At 38.8% G+C, this 6,000-nt stretch overlaps 1 protein-coding gene across 3 annotated transcripts in view; it reads right to left on the reverse strand.

Moving 5' to 3' along the window:
* The window catches only part of LOC102218752 (neural cell adhesion molecule L1.1-like), a 48,929-nt gene extending 43,408 nt beyond the window's left edge, over window positions 1-5,521 (reverse strand). For all 3 annotated transcript variants that reach the window (XM_023336584.1, XM_023336581.1, XM_023336567.1), the window contains exon 1: window positions 5,301-5,521. The gene's annotated coding sequence lies outside the window, so the exon portion shown is untranslated. The remainder of the gene's footprint in view (window positions 1-5,300) is intronic.
* Between the last annotated feature and the right edge of the window lie 479 nt (window positions 5,522-6,000).

Genomic DNA, 6,000 nt, shown 5'->3' on the forward strand with positions numbered 1-6,000 from the left:
TGATAAAAAACCTTTCAGTCTGCCTCTGAAACACTAAAGACTCACTTTGTAAAAGGACAAGAGGCAATTCTTTCCTTTATGTAAAACAGAACCTGAAAGCAGAAACAGAAAAACACCAGAAAGTCAGAAAACTATCAGAAAATCTTGTTTCTGAGGTGAAGGTTAATGCTTCCAGTAGAGTTTAAAAATTATTCAAACACATTAAATAAGTATTTCTGGGTTTAGCGACCAGAACCGCCAGCGAATAGCATCTAAAAACGCTCACAACTTCATATTTTAACAGTTCAATCACTAAATAGGGAGAACTCCTGCAGTGACGGACTGCTGCATCCTGGATGCACAACGCAGCGTTAACACAGATCCTTCCTCCCAGCAGCTTAGACTTCATAACCATCACTTCTCCCAACAGACTTAGGAGCTGTTTACACTCCTGCTGGCATCTGCACAGCTTTTTAAGCATTTTAAACATTTCTGTTCATATCTGCACAGCTCTTTTTATTGTCGCTTATTGTAAATATTTTGTTCACTTTTAATGCACAAATACACATGTACGTTTTGAAAATCTTTTACAAATCTTCCCAGCTGCATATTCCTAATATAGCAATAAAGTCGCTGAGTTGCAACAGTGGAATGACTATTATTAACTGTTAACATGCAGACCTGACCTGGTGGGTGGATGTGGAGCAAAATAGGGCAGCAGCTGATTTTCAGACCTTTTCTTCACATGGAAGTACCGGCCGATCACCGATCTCCCAAACGTCAGGCTGATTTATGAGCGAACTCTTAGTTTCGGTTTCTTATGTTGCGTCGCCAGCCTCTTTGTGCACGAGGTTGATATTCCACATGCACAAACTTTGCCAGTCGCTTGGCTGGAGGAGGGAAAATGATTTTTGCCGTAAGATGAACTAGAAATGAATGAAGAGGGAGCGATTTCGAGCTGTACACACCTGCTGTTGACGATGCATCCTCGGTTCCCCAAACCGGTGGAAACGAGTGCAGGCTCTCAACAAAACAGCAAGTTTGAACCGAACCGAATTAGTTCAAGAATAAAAGTTCAAACAGCAGGAAGTTCAATGAGCTCGAGTTTTTTAACTGCTAGTCTGGCTTTATGTTGATGTTATATAGATGTAGAGATTAGTGCGGTCAAAATAAACAATAAATCAATTAATGGCATAATAAAATAAAACAAGCTAATAATTTCCATTTGAATGATTTGTAATTTTTTTCCTACCAAAAACTGGATGATAAAACTCTTCAGTCTGGTACTTTGGTCTCAACTGGCCTTTTCTTTGAAAGACAATTTTGTTTACACAGACTTTATAATTCATTTTATTTACATTTATGTTGTTTATTTATTTTGGACATTTAAAATGTCTTCCAGTTCCAGTGTTAAAGGTTCATTATAATATAAAGCTTACTAAGAATATGTGACCATTATATTACTTGAAAATGGTCTCAAAACAACAATATTATTGTTTATTGCAATAACTTTTGCAATAAAGCAAAATCCAGGATCGTCCAGTAAAATTTGTAATCGTTGTAGGTCTAGATGCAGCTTTAGTTTATTTTTATGTAGCTTTGATGAAAACATTTGAACCGATTTATGAAAGATTTTTACATTTCAGATCCAGTTGAGAGTTTGAGTTGAGACAGAACCGGTATTTCTCAGTTTGTGGTTATTGGTGGAAACAGAAGTGGAGCTCAGGAATCACCAGAACGTTTTTCTGGGACATAAAGTTCATCTCATAAAGGAGAAATGTACCGTATTTTCCGGACTATAGAGCGCACCTCACCATAAACCGTACCTACAAAGTTTTCTTAAAAACATGTACAAGCCGCACCGGGCGATGAGCCGCTGGTATCTCCGCCCCTCAAGGTTTTCCACAAGGACCCTCTGCCAGATCTACAGCCTTCAACTTAAAAGCTGCATCATATAAATTTCTTTGTGTGTTTCCATGATGAGGGGAATGAGTTTGAAAACATTTCTCCGTCGTATCTGCTGCTAGCATGTACTTGTTCTAAATGAAAAGCAGCAATTTCTTCTTTGATTTCCAATTTTGACTTCCAATGATTCACTTCCTGCTGAAGAGCCCCCTGGTGGTTGAAGAAAAATCCACAGAAAAGCTGCGCTGGGCTACAAGCTGCATGGTTCAAAGCGTGGGGGGAAAGTAGCAGCTTATAGTCCGAAAAATACGGTAATTAAAAATAAAAAATTATCAACTGAATGCACAGCCATAAATTAACTATAACAACGATTTTCAATGAGAAACTGAACGTGTATGATGGAACGGTTAGACATTTTGCAATTAAATCATTACTAAGATTTAAACAAGTAAAAAACAAAACAAGAATGCAAATATATTTATATATCATAATGATATATAAAAAACTTTAAAAACCAGATGAAAAGGAGTAGGAAGAAGTCCAAGATTATTAAATCTGATTGTCTCTTGCAAATATATCACACATTATTCATATTAAACATCAAATTTTTACTTGTAATATTCATGTAATAGAATCTAGTCTGAGACTTTATTGAAAATTGTAAACATCATAAACAGATCTGGGCGAAAATCCCAACATATTATGAGTAAAAATAATTAGGGAATAAAAATCTGCTGAAACCAAGACGGCTGCTTTAAGCTCAACGACCCAGAGTGTGTTTGGGATTACACAGAAAAAACAGAAAAACCAGCTCCATGTTTATCGTAGTTTTGTTCTTTAGGAATAAGCTCCACTCAGTAATTTAATTAGTCGCCTTGGCAGCAATAGTGAGGTCATTCAGCGGCGTCAGTTATGAAACAAACAGAAGACCTGTCAAACATCATCCAGTTGGAGTAAACTGGATCATTTTCAAATTTTCTTCAACTGAAGCTTTAAAAGACGTCTTCATATTTCTACTGGCATCCAGCAGGAGATGTTCATCTTGTTTTATTTTTTATCTTCCTAATTGAAACTCTGGCATGTATCTCGCTGAGTGGTTATGCTTTTATTGTGTAGGACTTTAATAGCGCTCTAATGGATTATTGACCGGGGAAAAAAAGAAGTTATCTGGAAGACAATAAAGAATATTTTATTTTATTGTATCGCAGATTAAGACCAGAGTATTTAAACATATGGATTACTTTAATTTTGGCTTCCTCTAATGACAAGATTTAAATGGGAGATAAAATAAAATGAAATCAGCGAGACGAGAAAGAGACTGAAAATAAACCTTCAAACATAAGAACAGAAACTCAGTGACATGAACATTCAGTCATATTCAATAAATTAGAATATGCATTCTGATTAAAAGTTAAATAACCTAAAAGCAGGTATTAAAGAGTCTTCATTTCTCTATTAAAATGTTTTATCTGAAATAGGAAGATCAGATTTTGGCTGCATTCCCACCAGGCCTGTCTAATCCAACTCCAGTCCGTTTGTTTATAAATTCCGGTTCGGTTGGAGAGGTGTGAACGCTAAGCTAACTCTGGTCCTACAAACCTCGGTCTGGGTTTGGTTGAAGTGAACTCTGGTTCCGTTTGAATGTGAACGCCAAGTAGACCAGAGACCGCTCCAAAAGCAAGAAGTGGACTACAGCGCAGGGCATTCTGGGTAAATACAACCAAAGCAAACATGCTAGCCTAGCGCTAGTGGGAGAAATGGCTCGTGGTCTTCAGCCAAAGACTGAAGAGAAATCCTCCAAAAGCTAAAATCTGACGCCTCCATTTTGTTTCCATTTGGTAAAGAAGGAAGTTGCTCTCAGTGTCTTCAGAGGTCTTTGTGTTTTTTTCCTTCAGTGGTTCTTGGTGCAGCGCCCCCACAGGCCAGGAGGGTTTGGCAGGTTTGACTCAGCGCATTGTGAAAGTTTATAGCATCTCAGCAGACTCCGCACATGCTGGACATGAACTGTGTAGACCTTTACCTTCAGGTTGGCGCTACAGAAGCAAGTTTTCCCCCCAGACTGTCTCTGATTGACACTAATCAGGAGATACTCAGAGCCCAGATCGATATAATGCATGTTTGCACTGATTCAACCTCGTCTTCTCTTTAAAAAACAACAACAACCCTGTATAAATGTATGGCAACAAACCAACAACAGGTAGCTGAATGAGGAGTTTATCTGCATTCATTTTGCCTTCAGTTCATGTTGGAAAAACAAACCCAACAAATAACTGGAAGATGCTGTGGCAGGAGCATTAATTATTCATCTGAACTCTTCTGGTTTCTGGAGTGATTATATGCCTATTTTTATTTTTATTTTCTCTAATCTAATCCTAAATCCTTAGTTGCTGGTGTTGCTAGGAGTTTGATGGTCTCTGTGCCTGAAGGAGGCGTCGACCTTTTAACCTCTGGTTCGTAATCCTGATTGAGTGCAGCTGCTAGTTTCTGTTTCTGGATGATATTCCAATGTTCCCAAAAACTTCCAAACAGAAGCAGCAAGTTTCTGGAACGGCATCCCAAAGCTCTGACCTCAACCCTTTTAAAACCTAATGGACTTAAAACCAGGGTCTGTTGCAGGAAATAATTTAATTTATGAACTCCAACTCTGCCAAAAAAAAAAAAAGGTCAAGAGTTTCTCAGAATTAAGGCAGATGTGTGTTTGAGGAGCAACTCAGTAATTTCACAGCTGAAAAAGAGAAACTAAGATAAATCATTTTAATTTATAAATAAACAACTTTTGACAGCAGAATGTCTAATGTGTTGATTTGACGAAATTCTCGTCCCATTGAAAAGTCAAACCAGATCAGAAACAGATTATTCTTCACAGAAGGTAATCTGGAATAGTTAGGAAGCTACACAAGTATAAATAATTAATCACAAATTCTGCTATAGTGCATTATTTCATTCAATATTAATAAAAACAAGCGCCTGCAGATGAGGGACGATGTCAGACTGGAGAAGGAGGAACTCCTCCCTGAAGGCTGATTCAGTCCCGTTTCTGAGCCACATCCTGACTACAGGTGACAGCAAAGCAGAAACGTGAATGAACCTGAGAAAAATCAAACGTCTCCCTGACTGGTTTCATTTCTCCAGGCCAGACTGCCACTCCTACCTCCATCCACATGGGGATTTCATAAAGCAGACACACACACTTTGGGTCAAATTTAAATCAATGTACCTTCTAGGTTCTGCAGTCCAGATTAAGGCGTCCAGAACTCGTTTCAGGGTTTCACAAACCAACTCAGAGACATTTCAGCTTTCCATACCTGCGGCTGTGTTACGTAAGAGATGGTTAAGCCTCCAGCTGAGATCCGTCCTGACACACAAACACACTGACAACCAGACACACGCAGCGGCCTGCGAAGCCTTTGTTTTACCTCTGCAGGTGTTTCCCCGTCTTCCCGTCTTTTATCCCTCTGTTTTATCCCTTCGTTTTCTCCTCTTCACATTCCTGTCTCCATCGCCGCTTCTCCTTTATCTCAGCATCTTTTCACTTCTGTCTCCTGGCTCGTTCCCTTTCTCTACTCTTTTTTCTTCTTGCTTTGAATCTGCAGTGGATCATAAAACACACCCTTCAGAGCTCCGTCTCCAAACCCCCCCGTTGCTCCGCTCCCGGCTCTCTGATTGGCTCATCCGCACCGATGACATCAGCCTCCTCCATCGCAGCCTCCCTCTCCATCTATTCCCTCGGTACTTCGCGCCCCTCCCTTCTTCTTTACATCCATCTCTCTTGGTCCCATATCCTGCTTTTCATTTTTACTGGTGGTGAACTGGTTAGATTGTTAGAACGCCACTGGGGAAAACAAAAAACCCGGCTCTCTGCTGTTCCTTCAAAATGCTGCTACTGCACACCTCTGTATGTAGGGATGAAAATTATTTCAGTAATCAGTAGATTCAGTTACCTAATCTTTAAGTATTAACTGATTTTATGACAAAATGTAAAGTTTTATCCCTATTGTCACAATAACATTTTTTATTATTATCTATAAACGATAATATTGTTGTTTTGAAACCATTTTCAAATAATATAATGTAATGGCATAATGACAATGCAACAACACATTCTCAAAGATCAAT

This window comes from Xiphophorus maculatus, chromosome 1, assembly GCF_002775205.1.
Source record: "Xiphophorus maculatus strain JP 163 A chromosome 1, X_maculatus-5.0-male, whole genome shotgun sequence".
NCBI lineage: Eukaryota > Metazoa > Chordata > Actinopteri > Cyprinodontiformes > Poeciliidae > Xiphophorus > Xiphophorus maculatus.